Genomic DNA, 20,548 nt, shown 5'->3' with positions numbered 1-20,548 from the left:
CGGGCGAGCCACTCATCACGGATGTTATGTTTAAAGGCTGCAAGGGCTTCGGCATCCGGACAGTCGACAATTCGGTTCTTTTTAGTTAGGAACCGAGTCCAGAATTTCCTGGCTGACTCTCCGGGCTGTTGTGTTATGTGACTTAAATCGTCAGCATCCGGTGGTCGCACATAAGTACCTTGGAAATTGTCCAGGAATGCGTCTGCCAGGTTCTCCCAACTTCCGACGGAGTTTGCCGGCAAGCTATTCAGCCAATGCCGAGCCGACCCTTTGAGTTTTAGCGGGAGATACTTGATGGCGTGTAGATCATCCCCACGGGCCATGTGAATGTGGAGGAAGAAGTCCTCTATCCATACCGCGGGCTCTGTAGTACCATCATATGATTCAATGTTTATGGGTTTAAACCCTTCTGGGAATTCATGATCCATTACTTCATCGGTGAAGCATGGGGGGTGTGCGGCGCATCTGTGCCGGGCTATATCACGACGCAGTTCATACGAGTCTTGTCTGTTGTATTCGGCCCGGCCGGATTTGTTAGTCTATCCGGTGCGACGGTCGTCGTCATGCGTTGGGGGGCGCCCTCGTGATCCGTAGATCGATCTTTTATGTCCTGCTTTATTTTCCAGTACGTCTCGCAGGTCCTGCGTGTTGCCCCGGGCCTTGGTGTTTTTGTTTGATAGGCGACGGGGTGCGGGCTGGTCTTCGGACTGATATGCCGCTCTGTCTCGGCCACGAGGTGGCCGATCAGCCGCATCGTACGCTGGTAGTGTAGGTTTTACTGCGTCCTCCTCGAGTTGGGGTAGTAACCTGCGCTTTGGGTAACTCTTGGTTGGGTGTTCGAGTTCGTATTCCTCGGCCGCCAAGACCTCGGTCCATCTATCTGCTAGCAGATCTTGGTCAGCTTGAAGCTGCTGCTGCTTTTTCTTCAGGCTTTTTGCTGTGGCTATAAGCCGGCGCATGAAGCGCTCCTGTTCGACAGGATCCTCGGGCGCGATAAATTCTTCGTCGCCGAGGCTCACCTCGTCTTCGGAGATGGGCATGTAATTGTCATCCTCAGATTCTCCGCCAGGTGCCTGTTCCTTAGGGCTAGCTTGCCCGTCCTCCTGCTCTAAGCCTGGCTGGAGGGGATTGTCTTCGTCTTCGGCACTATCCGGAGCGTTATTGTCTCTTGTGCCGGTATCGCTGCTTTTGCTATGGCGGGGCTTAGAGCGGCACCGCTGACGCCGGTGCTTGGGTTGCTTCGCGGAGGGATTATCCTCTGTTGCTTTATCGCCATCGCCTTCTTTGGGGGTGTCCACCATGTATATATCATATGATGAGGTGGCAGTCCAGCGCCCTGTGGGAGGTGGTTCCTGTTCGTCTCCTGCATCGTCGTCCATACCGTCGATGTCTTCGGAGCCGAAATCGAGCATGTCGGTTGAGTCGTCGACAGTGGCTATTAAGTGGGTGGTGGGTGGGGAGCGAATTTCTTCGTCGTCCGCATCCCACTCCAGCCGGACATAGTTCGGCCAAGGGTCTCCTGACAAGGAGAGAGACCTTAATGAGTTTAGCACGTCGCCCAGTGGTGAGTGGTGAAAGATATCCGCAGAGGAAAACTCCATGATCGGTGCCCAATCAGATTTGATAGGCACGGACGCAGGCGGTTCGGAGCCCGTGGCCGGGGACGAATCCAAGTGTCCGGCAACACGGGTCTCATAGGAGGTGAAGTCAGTATTCGGCTCTATCGCCGCTGAGTGTGCGGCCTCCGTGGCGGGTCCATCCACCCGTCCTCGGACGGCGCAATCTGCTCCGGATTGAGGGCCGGAGTAGCTACAGGTGTGATCTCCCGAACACCGTCCAATGACAGAGCTACGTGACTGTGCGGCGCACCTGACATGGGTTCAAATCCGTCGAAGATCAAGTCTCCGCGGATGTCGGCAGTATAGTTCAAGCTTCCGGACCTGACCTGATGGCCAGGGGCGTAGCTCTCGATCTGCTCCAGATGGCCAAGCGAGTTGGCCCGCAGTACGAAGCCGCCGAATACGAAGATCTGTCCGGGGAGGAAAGCCTCGCCCTGGATCGCATCGTTGCAGATGATCAAAGGAGCCATCAAGCCTTTATCGCGACGGCACAGTGGAACTCTCAATGAAAGCACCAATGTCGGTGTCAAAACTGTCGGATCTCGGGTAGGGGGTCCCGAACTGTGCGTCTAAGGCGGATGGTAACAGGAGGCGGGGGACACAATGTTTACCCAGGGTCAGGCCCTCTTGATGGAGGTAATACCCTACTTCCTGCTTGATTGATCTTGATGATATGAGTATTACAAGAGTTGATCTACCACGAGATCGTAGAGGCTAAACCCTAGAAACTAGCCTATGATTATGAGTGTTGTTGTCCTACAGACTAAACCCTCCGGTTTATATAGACACCAGAGGGGGCTAGGGTTACACAGAGTCGGTTACAAGGGAGGAGATCTACAGATACGAATTGCCAAGCTTGCCTTCCACGCCAAGGAGAGTCCCACCCGGACACGGGACAAAGTCTTCAATCTTGTATCTTCATAGTCCAACAGTCCGGCCAAAGTATATAGTCCGGCTGTCCGAGGACCCCCTAGTCCAGGACTCCCTCACCGGTGTTGTCGGATCCCTCGACAGCAAGCACGGTCTTGCCCTTGCGTTTCCTGTTGCGACGCCGACCCTTCTTTGTTGGGGCGGGGGTGTCTTCATCAGTAGAGTCGGTTTCCGCGCCGGCATCTTCGCCGGGGTACTTCCTTCCCTCCTCAGCCCGGGCGCATCTATCGGCCAGAACATAAAGTTCGGCCACATCCTTAACCTTGTTCATCGCTAGCTCTTCGCGCAAATTGCGATTGCGTACATTATGATGGAACGCGCTAATCACGGCGGTGGGGTGAACATCGGGGATGTTGTACTGCACCCGGCTGAACCTCTGGATGTACTTGCGCAAGGTTTCTCCATCCTTCTGGGAATGATATGCAAATCACTCGCCTGGCCGTGAGCTTGGTGGCCTCCAGTGAAGGCACCAACGAACTCATGACACAGGTCCGACCAAGAAGAAATGGAATCCACCGGCAAGTGCATCAACCATGACGTTGGGCTTCAGCGCCAACGGGAAGTAATTGGCGAGCACCTTGTCGCGGGCTCCAGCAGCTTGCATCGCGATGGTGTAAATGCTGAGGAACTCCGACGGATAGGTCTTGCCGTTGTACTTCTCGCCGACGTCGGGCTTGAACGTGCGGTGGGACGGCCACTGGAACTGTCGCGGCTCACGGGTAAAGGCTGGGCTACACACTTCATAAGGTAGGCCGCCGAAGCTCCCCGGTGCTGGGTGGTCCATAGCGGGTCCCGCCCGTTTATCCGATTGGTGGCGCGTATCGCGCCGGCGCTCGATGGTGGTTTGAGCGTCTTCATGGGCTCATTCCCGAAGAACTTGGCACTGGTCGCGGTGGGTCCACGGGTCGGACGACGCTATGGAGATGTTATCACAAGCGTCGTCGCGACGGGCTGACATCCGCGGTGGCTAGCGTGGAGGAGGAGAGTGCACCGTGACCGTAGCGCCCCCGGTCCTTCCACCGCTGGCATGTGGTGGCTCGACGGAGCGCCGGCCCGAGGGCTCGGCCGGTCGCGGTTCATCTCTATTGGCGACGGCGACGAGGCTCCGGATGGTGGCTCTCCATTCGTCGAGCTTCTCCGCAACAGGAGGGAAGTCGAGGAGCAGTTGTGCGTGTGCCAAAGCTTCTGGTGGCGTGGGCGGTGGCGAAAGCTGCGTGGACCGTGGCGCGCTTCGACCTCTAACCACGTTAGAAGGAGCTCTGTCACGGCCCAGCGGCTGCGTGCCACTTTCGCCAGCGCTTCGGCGGGCATGCTGACCTTCTGCGTCCCGCGGCGGTGCCCGGGGTCTTCAGCGTGGTGACGCCATTCGTCGCGCGCAGCCTGGGAGGAGCGCGCCGTGGGCGCCGGCGTGGGCGTCTTGGAAGTTGATGCGCCGCCCGTTGGTGGCACAACGACACTCCTGGCGGGCCCCGCGTCGCCTGCGGGGGGCTCAGCTCCGTCTTTGGATCTGGCGGCGTGCGACCCGTCGCCTGGCGTACGAACGACGCCGCTCGCCAGGCTCTGGCTTCCAGGGCAATGCTGGTGCTCGCGGACTGCAGCCGGGGTCCTGTCCGCGACCGGCCCGCTGCTCGCCCGCACTGGCACGGGCCGTTCGGCTCCTGTCAGGCCGATCGCCGTGACCGTCTTCTTCTTGGGAGCCATGGCGATGAAGAACCGCTAGGCCAACTACTAGACCAGATTCTCACAATTGCGCCCCCTACCTGGCGCGCCAAAGATGTCGGTGGGAAACGACACCTATGGGATCACAAGAATCCCTACTACGGTTGCCAGGGCGCAGGGTTGCGAGAAGAGCAGGATTAGCAGTCAACACAAGGATCGTTTACCCAGGTTCGGGCCGCGAGGATGCGTAATATCCTAGTCCTGCTTTGGTGGCTGTATTTTAGAGAGTTCTTGAGCTCTCGAACTAGCTATGGTGGCTGCGTGGTCCAAAAGAGCTGAATCCCTCTCCAGTACGCCATGGGCCTCCTTTTATAGTCGAAAGGGGCTGCCATAGTGACACACAGGAGGTGGAAAGCGATACAGTACTGCGAGCTTATCGCCCGTATTACAGGACAAGATGCATTTAATGCACCGCTGAGGTGTCGCCTAGCTTTATTGGGGACGGGAGTGAGGCCCGTCCCGTCCGTCGCCGCTCCTCCTCGCTTCAACACGTGCCCTGGCCAGCGATGCATGTGGTGCCATGTAGGCAGGCAGGCAGCTAAGGTGGCGCGGTGGTAGGGTCTTCACGAAGATCTGCATGCCGCCACGCAAGCGCTTGCCGATCTGATCTGGAAGCAGCATGTTGCCACGCAGGTGCCAGCCCAGCTGGTTGGGCTGGCAGCTGCATGCGAATAGCGGTGGAAAACTTTGGCTCGCGCGGGCCTGGCAGTGGCCCCGCTGATGTCCTCGGTAAGGGCCTTGCCGGGGGGCCGGCAAGGGTCTTGCCGTGGCGCACAGTCGTCCCCGGCAAGGATCTTGCCGGGGGTCTTGTGGGTTTCCTCGGCAAGGATCTCGCCGAGGGTCGCCATCTTCTAGTCCTCATCTGATCTCATGTACTTATGATTTTGATGAAGATCTGCATGTTACCTACAGAGGTGCCTCCCGAGCCTGGGTTCCAACACAGCTGTTGGTGATACTTGGAACCCCTGGGCTCAAGGGTGGCTCGCTCTATGGGTGCTGGGCAAGTTGTCGCGGCAAGGCTCTTGCCGGGGCCGCGGAGGCCGCCCCGGCAAGGATTTTGCCGGGGGAGTCCACCTCGCCCCTTTGCTCTCAGTGCTCCTGGTCCTGGCATTGTCGTGGTTGTCTTGGGCTTCGGCTTCTCTCCGGCTCCCCTCCTCTGCCCTGCTTAGTGTGGCTGTGGCGCGTGGCTTTGACTGCCCGCGCACAAGTAAAGGGGTACAAAGGTGTGCCCCTACTTTTGTACACCGACAATCGTGCCGAATCAAGAACACGAGAGAGAGAGAGATCAAACACATAGCTCCTGGTACATACCCTCAGCCCCGAGGGTGAACTACTCCCTCCTCGTCATGGAGAGCGCCGGGATGATGAAGACGGCCACCGGTGAGGGATCCCCCCACCGGTAGGGTGCAGGAACAGGGTCCCGATTGGTTTTTGGTGGCTACAGAGGCTTGCAGTGGCGGAACTCCCTATCTATTCTGTTCCTCTATGTTTTTAGGGTATATGGACATATATAGGCGAATGAATTCGGTCAGGGGAGCCACGAGGGCCCCACGAGGGTGGGGGCACGCCCGGGGGGCAGGCGCGTCTCCCTGCCTCATGGCCACCTCGAAGCTTCCCTGACGTCTACTCCAAGTCTCCTGGATTGCTTCCATTCCAAAAATAACTCTCCCGAAGGTTTCATTCCGTTTGGACTCCGTTTGATATTCCTTTTCTTCGAAACACTGAAATAGGCAAGAAAACAACAATTTGGGCTGGGCCTCCGGTTAATAGGTTAGTCCCAAAAATAATATAAAAGTGTATAATAAAGCCCATAAACATCCAAAACAGATAATATAATAGCATGGAACAATCAAAAGTTATAGATACGTTGGAGACGTATCAGCATCCCCAAGCTTAATTCCTGCTCGTCCTCGAGTAGGTAAATGATAAAAACAGAATTTTTGATGTGGAATGCTACCTAACATATTTATCCATGTAATTCTCTTTATTGTGGCAAGAATATTCAGATCCATAAGATTCAAGACAAAAGTTTAATATTGACATAAAAATAATAATAGTTCAAGCATACTAACAAAGTGATCATGTCTTCTCAAAATAACATGGCCAAAGAAAGCTATCCCTACAAAATCATATAGTCTGGCTATGCTCTATCTTCATCACACAAAATATTTAAATCATTCACAACCCCGATGACAAGCCAAGCAATTGTTTCATACTTTTGATGTTCTCAAACTTTTTCAATCTTCACGCAATACATGAGCGTGAGCCATGGACATAGCACTATAGGTGGAATAGAATGGTGGTTGTGGAGAAGACAAAAAGGAGAAGATAGTCTCACATCAACTAGGTGTATCAACGGGCTATGGAGATGCCCATCAATAGATATCAATGTGAGTGAGTAGGGATTGCCATGCAACGGATGCACTAGAGCTATAAGTGTATGAAAGCTCAAAAAGAAACTAAGTGGGTGTGCATCCAACTCGCTTGCTCACGAAGACCTAGGGCATTTTGGGGAAGCCCATCATTGGAATATACAAGCCAAGTTCTATAATGAAAGATTCCCACTAGTATATGAAAGTGACAACATAGGAGATTCTCTATCATGAAGATCATGGTGCTACTTTGAAGCACAAGTGTGGTAAAAGGATAGTAGCATTGCCCCTTCTCTCTTTTTCTCTCATTTTTTTATTTGGGCCTTTTCTCTTTTCTTTTTTCTTTTTTTTCGTCCGGAGTCTCATCCCGACTTGTGGGGGAATCATAGTCTCCATCATCCTTTCCTCACTAGGACAATGCTCTAATAATGATGATCATCACACTTTTATTTACTTACAAGTCAAGAATTACAACTCAATACTTAGAACAAGATATGACTCTATATGAATGCCTCCGGCGGTGTACCGGGATGTGCAATGACTCATGAGTGACATGTATGAAAGAATTATGAACGGTGGATTTGCCACAAATACGATGTCAATTACATGATCATGCAAAGCAATATGACAATGATGGAGAGTGTCATAATAAACAGAACGGTGGAAAGTTGCATGGCAATATATCTCGGAATGGCTATGGAAATGCCATAATAGGTAGGTATGGCGGCTGTTTTGAGGAAGGTATATGGTGGGTGTATGATACCGGCGAAAGTTGCGCGGCACAAGAGAGGCTAGTAATGGTGGAAGGGTGAGCGTGCGTATAATCCATGGACTCAACATTAGTCATAAAGAACTCACATACTTATTACAAAAATCTATTAGTTATCGTAACAAAGTACTACGCGCATGCTCCTAGGGGGATAGATTGGTAGGAATATACCATCGCTCGTCCCCGACCGCCACTCATAAGGAAGACAATCAATAAATAAATCATGCTCCGACTTCATCACATAACGGTTCACCATACGTGCATGCTATGGGAATCACAAACTTTAACACAAGTATTTCTCAAATTCACAACTACTCCACTAGCATGACTCTAATATCACCATCTTCATATCTCAAAACAATCATCAAGTATCAAACTTCTCATAGTATTCAATGCACTTTATATGAAAGTTTTTATTATACCCATCTTGGATGCCCATCATATTAGGACTAAATTCATAACCAAAGAAAATTACCATGCTGTTTAGGACTCTCAAAATAATATAAGTGAAGCACTAGAGCAAATGACAAACTACTCCGAAAGATATAAGTGAAGATCAAAGAGTAGTTGAATAATTATTTAAATATGTGAAGACTCTTTAGCATTTAAGAATTTAAGATCTTGGTATTTTATTCAAACTGCAAGCAAAACAAAAGAAAATAAAATGACGCTCCAAGCAAAACACATATCATGTGGTGAATAAAAATATAGCTCCAAGTAAAGTTACCGATGAACGAAGACGAAAGAGGGGATGCCATCCGGGGCATCCCCAAGCTTAGGCTCTTGGTTATCCTTGAATATTACCTTGGGGTGCCTTGGGCATCCCCAAGCTTATGCTCTTGCCACTCCTTATTCCATAGTCCATCGAATCATTACTCAAAACTTGAAAACTTCACAACACAAAACTTAACAGAAAACTCGTAAGCTCCGTTAGTATAAGAAAATAAATCACCACTTAGGTACTGTTGTGAACCCATTCTTTATTTATATTGGTGTAATATCTACTGTATTCCAACTTCTCTATGGTTCATACCCTCCGATACTACTCATAGATTCATCAAAATAAGCAAACAACACATAGAAAACAGAATCTGTCAAAAACATAACAGTCTGTAGTAATCTGCATCAAATGCAAACTTCTGGAACTCAGAAAAATCTGCCAAAATAGGAAGACCTATATAATTTGATTATTGATCTACTTCAATTGGAATCAGTATTTTATCACTTTCTGGCGATTTTTAACAATTGTTTTCGTGAGCAGAAAGATTAAGTCTTTTTCAGCAAGATCAAATAATTATCATCCAAGAAGATCCTATAGGTCTTACTTGGCACAAACACTAACTAAAACATAAAACCACATCTAACCAGAGGCTAAATGATTTATTTATTACTAAACAGGAACAAAAATTTGGGTTGCCTCCCAACAAGCGCTATCATTTAACGCCCCTAGCTAGGCATGATGATTTCAATGATGCTCACATAAAGATAAAAATTGAAACGCAAAGAGAGCATCATGAAGCATATTACTAACACATTTAAGTTTAACCCACTTCCTATGCATAGGGATTTAGTAAGCAAACTATTTATGGGAACATGAAACAACTAGCATAGGAAGGTAAAACAAGCAAATCTTCAAGATATTCAACACATAGAGAGGAAACTTGATATTATTGCAATATGTAGAAGCATATGATCCTCTCTCATAATAATTTTCAGTAGCATCATGAATGAATTCAACAATATAACCATCACATAAAGCATTCTTTTCATGATCTACCTGCATAGAAATTTTACTACTCTCCACATAAGCAAATTTATTCTCATCAATAGTAGTGGGAGCAAACTCAACAAAATAACTATCATGTGAAGCATAATCCAATTGAAATTTAAAATCATGATGACAAGTTTCATGGTTATATTTATTCTTTATAGCATACGTTTCATCACAATAATCATCATAAATAGGAGGCATGTTTTCGTCATAATAAATTTGCTCATCAAAACTTGGGGGACTAAACATATCATCTTCATCAAACATAGCATCCCCAAGCTTGTGGCTTTGCATATCATTAGCATCATGGGTATTCAAAGAATTCATACTAACAACATTGCAATCATGCTCATCATTCACATATTTTATGCCAAGCATTCTATGTAATTCTTCTTCTAGTACTTGAGCACAATTTTCCTTCCCATCATTTTCACGAAAGACATTAAAAAGATGAAGCATGTGAGGCAACCTTAATTCCATTTTTTGTAGTTTTCTTTTATAAACTAAACTAGTGATAGAACGAGAAACTAAAAGATTCGATTGCAAGATCTAAAGATATACCTTCAAGCACTCACCTCCCCGGCAACGGCACCAGAAAAGAGCTTGATGTATACTACACAACCTTCTTCTTGTAGACGTTGTTGGGCCTCCAAGTGCAGAGGTTTGTAGGACAATAGCAAATTTCCCTCAAGTTGATGACCTAAGGTTTATCAATCCGTGGGAGGCATAGGATGAAGATGCTCTCTCTCAAACAACCCTGCAACCAAATAACAAAGAGTCTCTTGTGTCCCCAACACACCCAATACAATGGTAAATTGTATAGGTGCACTAGTTCGGCGAAGAGATGGTGATACAAGTGCAATATGGATGGTAGATATAGGTTTTTGTAATCTGAAAATATAAAAACAGCAAGGTAACTAATGATAAAAGTGAGCACAAACGGTATTGCAATGCTAGGAAACAATGCCTAGGGTTCATACTTTCACTAGTGCAAGTTCTCTCATCAATAATAACATAACTGGATCATATAACTATCCCTCAACATGCAACAAAGAGTCACTCCAAAGTCACTAATAGCGGAGAACAAACGAAGAGATTATTGTAGGGTACGAAACCACCTCAAAATTATCCTTTCTGATCGATCTATTCAAGAGTCCGTAGTAAAATAACACGAAGCTATTCTTTCCGTTTGATCTATCATAGTGTTGGTACTAGAATAACACCTTAAGACACAAATCAACCAAAACCCTAATGTCACCTAGATACTCCAATTTCACCTCAAGTATCCGTGGGTATGATTATACGATATGCATCACACAATCTCAGATTCATCTATTCAACCAACACAAAGTACTTAAAGTTTCTACCGGAGAGTCAAGACGAAAACGTGTGCCAACCCCTATGCATAAGTTCACTGAAGCCGCAAGTTGATCACCAAAACATACATCAAGTAGATCACGTGAATATCCCATTGTCACCACAGATAAGCACGGCAAGACATACATCAAGTGTTCTCAAATCCTCAAAGACTCAATCCAATAAGATAACTTCAAGGGAAAACTCAATCCATTACAAGAGAGTAGAGGCGGAGAAACATCATAAGATCCAACTATAACAGCAAAGCTCGCGATACATCAAGATCGTGCCGAATCAAGAACGCGCGAGAGAGAGAGATCAAACACATAGCTACTGGTAATACCCTCAGCCCTGAGGGTGAACTACTCCCTTCTCGTCATGGAGAGCGCCGGGATGATGAAGATGGCCACCGGTGAGGGATCCCCACTCCGGCAGGGTGCCGGAACAGGGTCCCGATTGGTTTTTGGTGGCTACAGAGGCTTGCGGCGGCGGAACTCCCGATCTATTCTGTTCCTCGATGTTTTTAGGGTATATGGACATATATAGGCGAAAGAAGTCGGTCAGGGGAGCCACGAGGGGCCCACGAGGGTGGGGGGCGCGCCTCCCTGCCTCGTGGCCACCTCGAAGCTTCCCTGACGTCTACTCCAAGTCTCCTGGATTGCTTCCATTCCAAAAATAACTCTCCCGAAGGTTTCATTCCGTTTGGACTCCGTTTGATATTCCTTTTCTTCGAAACATTAAAATAGGCAAGAAAACAACAATTTGGGCTGGGCCTCAGGTTAATAGGTTAGTCCCAAAAATAACATAAAAGTGTATAATAAAGCCCATATACATCCAAAACAGATAATATAATAGCATGGAACAATAAAAAATTATAGATACGTTGGAGACGTATCAGGGGACATAACTAAAATCACAATGTGTTTCTAGGGGATTAATTTTTTTGGTGGACCCCTCCAAAAAAACTTGTGTATGTTCTTTAACCCTTTTTCCAGGTGTCATAGTTGCCCACAATCAACCATACAATTTCCTAAAACCATGGATCCAGTTGCCCAATCCTCATGAGTAGAAACATTACCAAGGCCATATTTCGACCAATATCTAAAGGTTTGTTTTCATAGAGGTGCGTCAAGAATTTATTCTCCTCGTGGTATGATCCCTTGGTGCAATCATAAATACTTGGTGAATGGTCATACAGGGGTGAGGGTTGGAGCTCGTCATGGAGACATAAGTAAAATCAGGAAGTGTTTTTAGGGGATTAAGTTTTTCTGTGAACCCCTCCAAAAACGAACATTTCTATGTTCTTTATCCATTTTTTTCACAAATCATAGTTGCCCACAATCAAACATATAGTTGCCCACAATCAAACATATAGTTGCCTAAAAGCATGTATCTAGCTGCCCAATCCTCGTGAGCAGAAACATTACCAAGACCATATTTTGGCAAATATCTAAAGGTTTTAGATACCTTTCAATTAGGTTTGTGTCATAGAGTTGTGCCAAGAATTTCTTTCCCTCGAGGTGGGATCCTTCGTGCGATCGTAAATACTTGGCAAATGCTCGTAGAGGGGGAGGGGGTGGAGCTAGACATGGGGACATAACTAAAACCACAAATTGTTTTTAGGGGATTAAGTTTTTTTGTGAACCTCTCAAAAACGAGCATGCGTATGTTCTTTATCCCATTTCCAGGTGTCATAGTTGCCCACGATCAACTATACTGTTGCCTAAAACCATGTATGCAGTTGCCCGATCATCATGAGCAAAAACATTACCAAGACCATATTTTAGTCGATATCTAAAGGTTTTAGTTACTTTTCAATCAGGTTTGTGTCTTAGAGACGCGTCAATAATTTATTCTTCTCGGGTGGGATTCCTTGGTGCGCTCGTAAATGCTTGACGAACGGTCATAGATTGTGATGGGGGTGGAGCTAGCCATCATGGCGAATGATTTAGGGGATTAAGTTTGTCTGTGAACTCCTCCAAAAATGAACATGTGTTTCTTTATCTCTTTTTTCAGGTGTCATAGCTGGAGATATGAGGCGAAGGACTATGCGTGTCTCTGTGTGTGTGTGGGTGTGTGTAGTTGCTCAATGAAAACAATAGAAAACTCCACAGAGTTGCTCTCCAAATGACATCATCAGGATCGCAGGCACTAGCGAAACTGCTGGGTTGGGCAGCCTTTACCGTGTGTTTTTCTGATAGAATACTACCTAGTCGATCGAGGAAAACATTAGAGTTGTTCAGAAAATTACACAGAGTTGCCTGCTAATCACATCATCAGGATAATAGGCACCAGCAAAACTAGAAGGAAGTTGCTTCTTTTTAAATGTTAGGACATAAACATTTTCTTTGTACTTTTCTTGTCAAACAAGAACACTTCCTAAGTTTGTGTGGACAAGTTCGATCGTATTTTGCATTGAACAATCTTCTTACATTTTTGCATGGACAAACTTTCCTTGAGCATACATGATAGTTGCTTTAAATCAGAATGCTCGATGTTGGGAGAAGGGACACTTGTGTGGGAGGGATGCAAGGCTTATATTGCTAACGGAAACACATCATAGTTGCTCAAAAAGCTACATGTATATTTCAATCTTCTCTGTTTTTGCCGGGAGAAGGGGTGGAAGGGGATTTATATGCTACTATTTTTGTTGTGAAACTACACGAGATTCTACATCCGCTAAGAATTTATCTAGCAAATTCAGGACCAAGGTGACGAGTTGGATAGAGGGAGGAACATAGCTTCTTTTTGATGGGAGGAGGAGCACAAGAAAGGGGTGGTGCTGAACAGGAGGTTTGGGAAGTCCTGGAGGGGGTTTGGCGGGGTATGCTAATCACGGCAGCTAGCTTGGGGCGTGGGACCATCTATGATTCAGCGGGAGGACATGTGCGCTACAGGACTACAGGGATGGCCCCAAAATTTCCTTTTCTAGCCGCACAAGGACAGGTACCTGTCATATGCAGCGATGCGCTCGGGGATGTCAACAGGCGCCTGTGCGCCGACTAGCCAGGTCCTTCGTTTTGAGAAAAGGGCGTCATCAGTTCAGGAACCAACCTTCACCGAGATTCCAGAGGGTCAGTATTACATAACACACCATAGCATTATAGGGAAATAATGAAAATCAAGCACGAGGGATGAAATTACTTTTGTTTTAATTCAGCTGCAACAATTAAATTAAACAGGTAAAAACTACAAAGATGATACCTGGTCGATCAATTTCTCAATGGCCAACAAGGAAGACCACCACTCTCCAAGCAGGACGCTACTTTCCTCTTAAGCTCTCCTGCTCTCTTTCTCATCGCCTCCTCCCCTTTGCTCCCCTTCAAAAGCTTCAGAATGACCTCCGCAATTTTGTTCCTCTCCAGCTCACCTTCGAGCTCAAAGCCTACGCCCCACACCGCATCCACGTATGTCGCGTTCATCATCTGGTCCGCGAACTGAGGCCTGCAGATCATCGGGCAACCCTCGGCTACACTCTCGAGCGTCGAGTTCCACCCGTTGTGGGTCCACAACCCGCCCACCGCACGGTGGGCCAGCACCTCTTGCTGCGGGGCCCATGGGGTCACCCTGCCCCTGCCCTTCATCATATCGTCGAACCCTTCCGGTAGACATGGTCCGTCCGATCCCGGCACGAGGTCCTGCCGGACGACCCATAGGAACGGCTGGCCGCTGTTGGCCAACCCCCACGCCACCTCCGAGAGCTCGCCGGAGTCCATGCACGCCAGGCTCCCAACGCTCACGTACAACACCGACCCCGTGATCTGCGTGTCCAGCCACTCGATGCAGGTGTGATCCTCGTGCGGAAGCACACTGCTGCTCCTCCCTGCCATGCCTTTTTGTAGTGCACATGCCTATCTCGCCGCGGATCTTCTGAAGCTCGTCTGTTTCTAGTGCCTCGAATGTGTTGATCACAAGGGCGGAGTAGCTCCTTGCTGCATGGGTTGCTTTGGCTAGAAATTTGGATAACATCTCATGGTCGGCCCTGCTCGAGAGGAAGAGGTCCCTCACGCGCAGCGGGGGAAGCTCCTTCACTGGCATGTCGAGTTGCGATTCTGAAACAAACATGTACGTGGGTAAATGAAAACTAGCAGTGCTATTCGTGCGTACTAGTTTTACCAAAACTTTACCAAAACTAAATAATATTGAGATGGTTGCAATCCAAATAAAAATATAAAATACTCCCTCCATCTTTCAAAAGAAAGCCTTTAAATTTTATCTCAAGTCTCTATTTAATATAGTAATTATTAATATACATTTTACAAACTTTGATCAAACATTACACCGTTTGACACAAGATAAAACTTATAGCCATTCTTTTTGGAGATGAAAGAGTAGTACATACTTCCTCTGCTCCTAAATATTAGGACGTCGATAACTGCCACACGTGTGGGCGTTTAGGGAGCTGCCCACACATTTTGTGTGGTGTATAAAAGGAATTGCCCACACACCCACGTGTGGGCAAAAAAATAATGCCCACACACCTCTTTTTTCCCCTCCCGATCCCTCTCACACGCGTGCGTGTGGGCGAAATAGATAACGCCCACACGTCCCGTACGTCAGGCCTCGTACCTCGTGGTCCCGCACGCCCGCGTGACAGTCACCGCGCGTCCCGCAGTTACCATGGTCCAGACCCTCGTCCATGTTCGTTTAACTGCAGTTGCCATGTCGCTGAACTTCGGTTGTCATGTCGGACAACTACAGTTGCCATGGTTGCTCAACTGCAGTTGCCATGTATGGTCTGATCTACTGCAGTTGCCATGATTTCAAAACTTTAGGAGTTGCCACCCACTAAACACTAGGCAGTTGCCATGTAGCACTACAAAAAGGCATGGCAAAAAAACATGTTCAGGTAAAAGAGAGAGTTGCCATGTGCTCACAAGCACGCTACGGCAGTTGCCATGTAAAAGAAAGAGTTGCCATTTGCTTACGTGCACGCTACGGCAGTTGTCATGTATCATGCAAAAACACATGGCAACTCGGGTAAAAAGAGTTGCCATCTGCTTACAAGCAGAGTTAGGGCAGTTGCCATGTACCTGCAGAAATACATGGCAACTGCCAGCTTTGGGTGTGGGTTAGGAGACGGGCGTGTGGGCGAAGTGATAAACGCCCACACACCAGCCCCCTCTGCGTGCATGAAACTAGTGTGTTGGCGAATTGCTAAACGCCCACACACCAGCCCCCGTGTGGTGAAAAAAGGACGTGTGGGCGACCGGATGAATGCCACACACCAGCTTAGTCCTACGTGGCACACAAAAACTGCTAGAACGCGCCAAAATTCGTGCAGAATTGGTTGGACGAGGATCCATGCGTGTGGCGAGTTGCCAGATGCCCACACGTGTGGGCGTTAGACTTTTCGAAATATTAAACGTTTTGACAGTTCAGTTTAAACCGTCATTTAGAACGTTTTTTTTTAAGAACTATTACGTACAAGTAGGATTCCTATTCCGATATTAAGACAGCTGCTTGGCAGCAAGGATGCACATCGATCTTTGGTCAAGTGTCTCATTCTAGTTAACTAGCAAGAGACCAATTTTTCTAAGCTACAGTACAGTTAGCAGTGTTGGAAAAGGAAATCTACTATTCTACAAAAAATAAATCCTTAGTTTGTCCTACGTGCTGCAGAAGGAAGAACACTAGCGTGATAGGAGTACCTATTCTTCGCGTTTCTTGCAAAGAACATCAACTACCGGTGTAGGCATTTGGGAGTTCCGACAAAATTTAAGAATTTTGAGGGTGAGTGAAATATTTGTGTTTTGTTCAAAAAATATCAGCATTTAGCATTGTTCTTATAAAAATTATAAAAGAAGGAGGAATCCACCATTGTTACAAAGCTCGTTCGGGTAGACTAGTGGTACTTCTACTCTCTCTTGCTTCAGCTGTATTTCAGTTCTACGGAACGAAGCCCAATTTAGATTACAGGCAAAATAACAATTTATCAAATTATTCAAATTCAAATATAGCTAAATTTAAATAAAAAATTCATTGATTTGTCCAAAATAAATTTGAAAATTACAAATTTTATATGGTTTCGGGGGTGATAAAAAGAGCACGATTGATAACAGTTATGATGGGTGGGTCCGATGATTGAAAAAACCCACAAAATTTTAAAATTCACATACTGAGCGAAAAAATCGTAATTTTTTTATGGCTCCATTTTACATATATTTAAGCATTCACAAAAAAAAAATCTTGAGCGAATAATTATTTTTTCTATGTTTGTTAAGCATTCGGAAGGAATACTCTATCATAAATAAAGGGAGATTAGCCACGAGAATTGGCAAAACACTCTTTTGATCTTGAGCTCACATCCTTCTTGATGAACGATAAAATTCAATAAAATTATTAAAAATTCTGTTTTTTCTTGTAAACATTGATGAATGTTTCAGGTTTCAAGTGCGTGCAAAATTTTGTGATGAAACGACAATGGTGGACGTCCGGGCAAAAATACGAAATCGACTCTTCAAAATGCTTCCAACAATAACCTGTTGAAGCATCTTCTTTTTTTGCTCAGACCTCTATGAATGTTATTTATCACAAAATTTTGTCCGCAGGTGAATAATTTATTAATGTTTATCATTTTTTTTTACTTTTTTAGTTTACTGTTCACCAAGGTGCGTGTGAGTTGGGATAAAAAACTCCATGTCCCGAGAATTGTGTTTAGTACCGAGTAGGAGTAACTGACCTTTGGGGGGCAGATAGCCGTTTTGGTGGAGCATGGGATAGGCAAGGAAGCAGTTGAAGCAGGCTGCGCTGCCGGGCCGGAGCGCTATCGTCGGCAGCCCGAGCTCCTCGGCCGCCTTCTGCGCGCCGAAGAGGTTGGAGTCGATGACCAGGCACGCGGCGCGGGGCTTCCCCTCGCCGGCGAGCATCGACTCCGCCGCGAGGACGTCGCGGAAGGCCACGGACGCCTCCATGGCTGTGTTCATGGCGACGATCATAGCGATGACGTTCCCTGACGCGAGGACGTCAGCGGGGACACCGTCAGCGGGGCGGAGCGTGTTGTGGTTGTGGAACCCGGTGTAGTGGAGGATGGTGACGGCCAGGCCGCGGCCGTGGAGCACGTCGGCGAGCTGCAGCATCGGGTTGATGTGGCCCTGGAATGGCAGCGGGAACATCAGTACTCGGCGTGCGCGCGCATGCGGCCGCCGGCCGTCGCCGCCACCATTTGATGCTTCTTGGGCAGTAGTTGTTGTGCTCATTGCTTTGGGTCAATCTCAGCTCGTGGCCAACGGTTCTTCTATCTTGGTCTTTAGCAAGCGCCGTGTACCCTCATTTTCTCTTCTCTTCTCTTCTCTATCGAGTATCTATATAGAAAGAATGCAGCTTTTTTTGATGCAAAACACATGGTATTCCATTAATCCGGTGGACACGAAAGAATCGCAGGCCGCTGGATGGTTAGACAGCCACACAGCGAGCATCAATCAGGCTGTGTATAGGTGGGACGAGATATTGCTCTGAGAAAAAGATGGGACGAGATGTACGGAGGCCCGCGTCTATATCGTCCAACATGTGCCGCATAATATAAAGGGAAAAGATTCCTCGGCTGGCTCATAATCATGGTGCGCTCCGTCGCCTTCGTTGCGGGTCACGCGTCCTTCTATACGACCCAGCACCACATTGATCGCAACAACCACGTTTAGTGTTCCTAAAAAGATCTACACCGCATCCGTCTCCGTTAGCAGCTAATTCTCACCCACTGTATTACTCTCTCTCAGATACAACTCAATTTGTTCAGATTCAGCTACAGACTGGAAAGAAGGAAAGAGGTGGTCCACTCGGGGCCCACGTAGCGTCGGTTCGGCTGAGCGATCCTACGTGGGCGGCTCAGAACGCAGTCTTCTCCTTGCGACGTCACTTGATCCGAGGTGGCAGCCATGGCAGCGTTCCTGCTGTGTCGTCCGTCAGTGGAACCTGGTTCGCTGACATCCCCTTCCGCTTGAGAGACGGCTTGTCCCCAAGCCGGCAGATTGACGAAACGCTCCTTCAGTTGGACTGCGTCTTCCCAAGTGGCATCGAGAACCACGGGATCAGACCAGCGGACCAAAATCCGCTCTCGACGGCCTATGGGCGTTTGCTTCCAGCGAGAGTTGACAATCTCGACTGGTTGCAGAACATGCTCCGAAGGTTGAGGAAGATGTGTCGATGCCACGATGCCATGGCTGAGAGTTGGACAGAGTTAAGAGACACGGAATACATCATGTACCTTGGATCCTTTAGGTAGTTGGAGCTTGTAGGCCACTGGATTGATCGCCTAAATGATTCTGAAGGGGCCAAAGAATTTGAAAGCTAACTTTTGATTGGAGCGCCTTTCGACCGAAGTTTGGACGTACGGTTGCAACTTGACAAAGGCAGAGTCTCCCACTTGAAAAGTCCGCTCCGTCCGCTTCTTGTCTGCTTGAATCTTCATAGTGTTGCGAGCTCTGCTGAGATGTTGTCTGAGCAGTTGTTGCATGAGCTTGCACTCCTTGAGCCAATCTTTGGGAGCTGGTATTTTGCAGGTCGATGCTGCCTCGATGCCGCAATGCCTCGGCTCGTGTCCGTACAGTGCCACAAATGGTGAAGTCTTCAGAGCTGAGTGATAGCTTGAATTGTACTAGAATTCTACAAGGGCGAGGTACTGACTCCACTTGCTTGGACAGGCATGTATGAAACAACGTAGATAAACCTCCAAGCACTGGTTGACGCGTTCAGTCTGACCATCCGTCTGGGGGTGATACGGCGTGCTCATATTGAGTTCAGTACCTATAACACTGAACAGCTCGCGCCAAAACGTTCAGTGAACTTTACTATTATAATTGGCGAACTTTACGGGAAAATCTAGTGAACCTTATCGGAAATCTATTATTGTGTGCGCCATATGAGAGACCCCATTCGTGAACATAAAGTGCTCAATGATGGCTAAACATGCCACATGGAAATCTATTTGTCGAAGATGATATGATTGCCTGATTGGATATATGAAGTACTCAATATATAGATAATATAGGATATCAGGGTCAAGAGGTCAGTATTCAGATACATCAAGTTCACAATGACGATGATATGGTATGCTGGGTCAATATAGAGCAATAACACTAAAGGATACACTTTGTTAACATGGCGCCCATGGAAAAGCTCTTCGTCAAAGAAATTACAAGTGTTGAATCGGACATACAAACAATGAAGCTCGAATACACTCCTAAGCAAGTTCTTCGAAATAATTTCAACCCATGAATCAAATACCGATAAAAAGTTCTTTGGGACTTGAAAATAAAGTTTTTAAAATGCAATAATAAACTTCTCCATTTATTCTTAGTGAACGAGTTATCAAAAGTCCTTCCAATCTTAACGACGAAGTTCGAATTCCACATTTACAAAGTTTTGCATCATTCTCGCAAATCTTCAGTTGAAGATAAAGTTTTAAAAAGGAGTTAATAAAGTTCTCTATATATTTTTCAGTTAAACATGTAGGAGCTATGTCGAACTTTCTCAAAGGTTCTTATGATTTTAATGGAAAAATTTGGACACCACGTTAACAAAGTTTCACATCCTTCCAATAGATCCTCAGCTGACAATGAAGTTCAAAAAATATGATCGGAAAGTTCTCCATTAATTTTTAGTTAACAAGTGTATGAGCTATGAGATTATACACTTTATCCGACTTAGATTCTGATGCTGAGGAGGATGAGGAGCTTAGAGATGAATTAGTGTTGTTGTCTTTGTTATGTAAATTAAGAAATCTACGTACTTACACTAGGGGGGGGGGGGGTCAGTGTTAAACCTAAAGCTAGATGTAACACTAAGAATGATACATAAATCTCTTTTTATGAAGGGTTTATTTTGGAACGCGAGAGGGATGGGTGAACTCGGAAAGATAAGGTTTCTTAGGGATCTATCTCGGAGCATAGCTTAAATTTTGTTTGTGTGCAAGAAACAAAAAATTACTTTACTCATCCTTGGTTGGCTGGCATCCATGGCTGATTTACTTATATTTGGCTATGGTAGCCCTCTGAAGGTGCTTTTGGGGGGGTTG

General features: G+C 46.9%; 1 pseudogene; it reads right to left on the bottom strand.

The window, feature by feature from the left end:
* Window positions 1-13,669: 13,669 nt before the first annotated feature.
* LOC109760431 (DIMBOA UDP-glucosyltransferase BX8-like) lies at window positions 13,670-17,889 on the bottom strand (annotated as a pseudogene).
* Window positions 17,890-20,548: the final 2,659 nt, after the last annotated feature.

The sequence above is a fragment of the Aegilops tauschii genome, chromosome 7 (genome assembly GCF_002575655.3).
Source record: "Aegilops tauschii subsp. strangulata cultivar AL8/78 chromosome 7, Aet v6.0, whole genome shotgun sequence".
Lineage (NCBI taxonomy): Eukaryota > Viridiplantae > Streptophyta > Magnoliopsida > Poales > Poaceae > Aegilops > Aegilops tauschii.
This window is presented reverse-complemented; position numbering and strand designations above follow the sequence as displayed.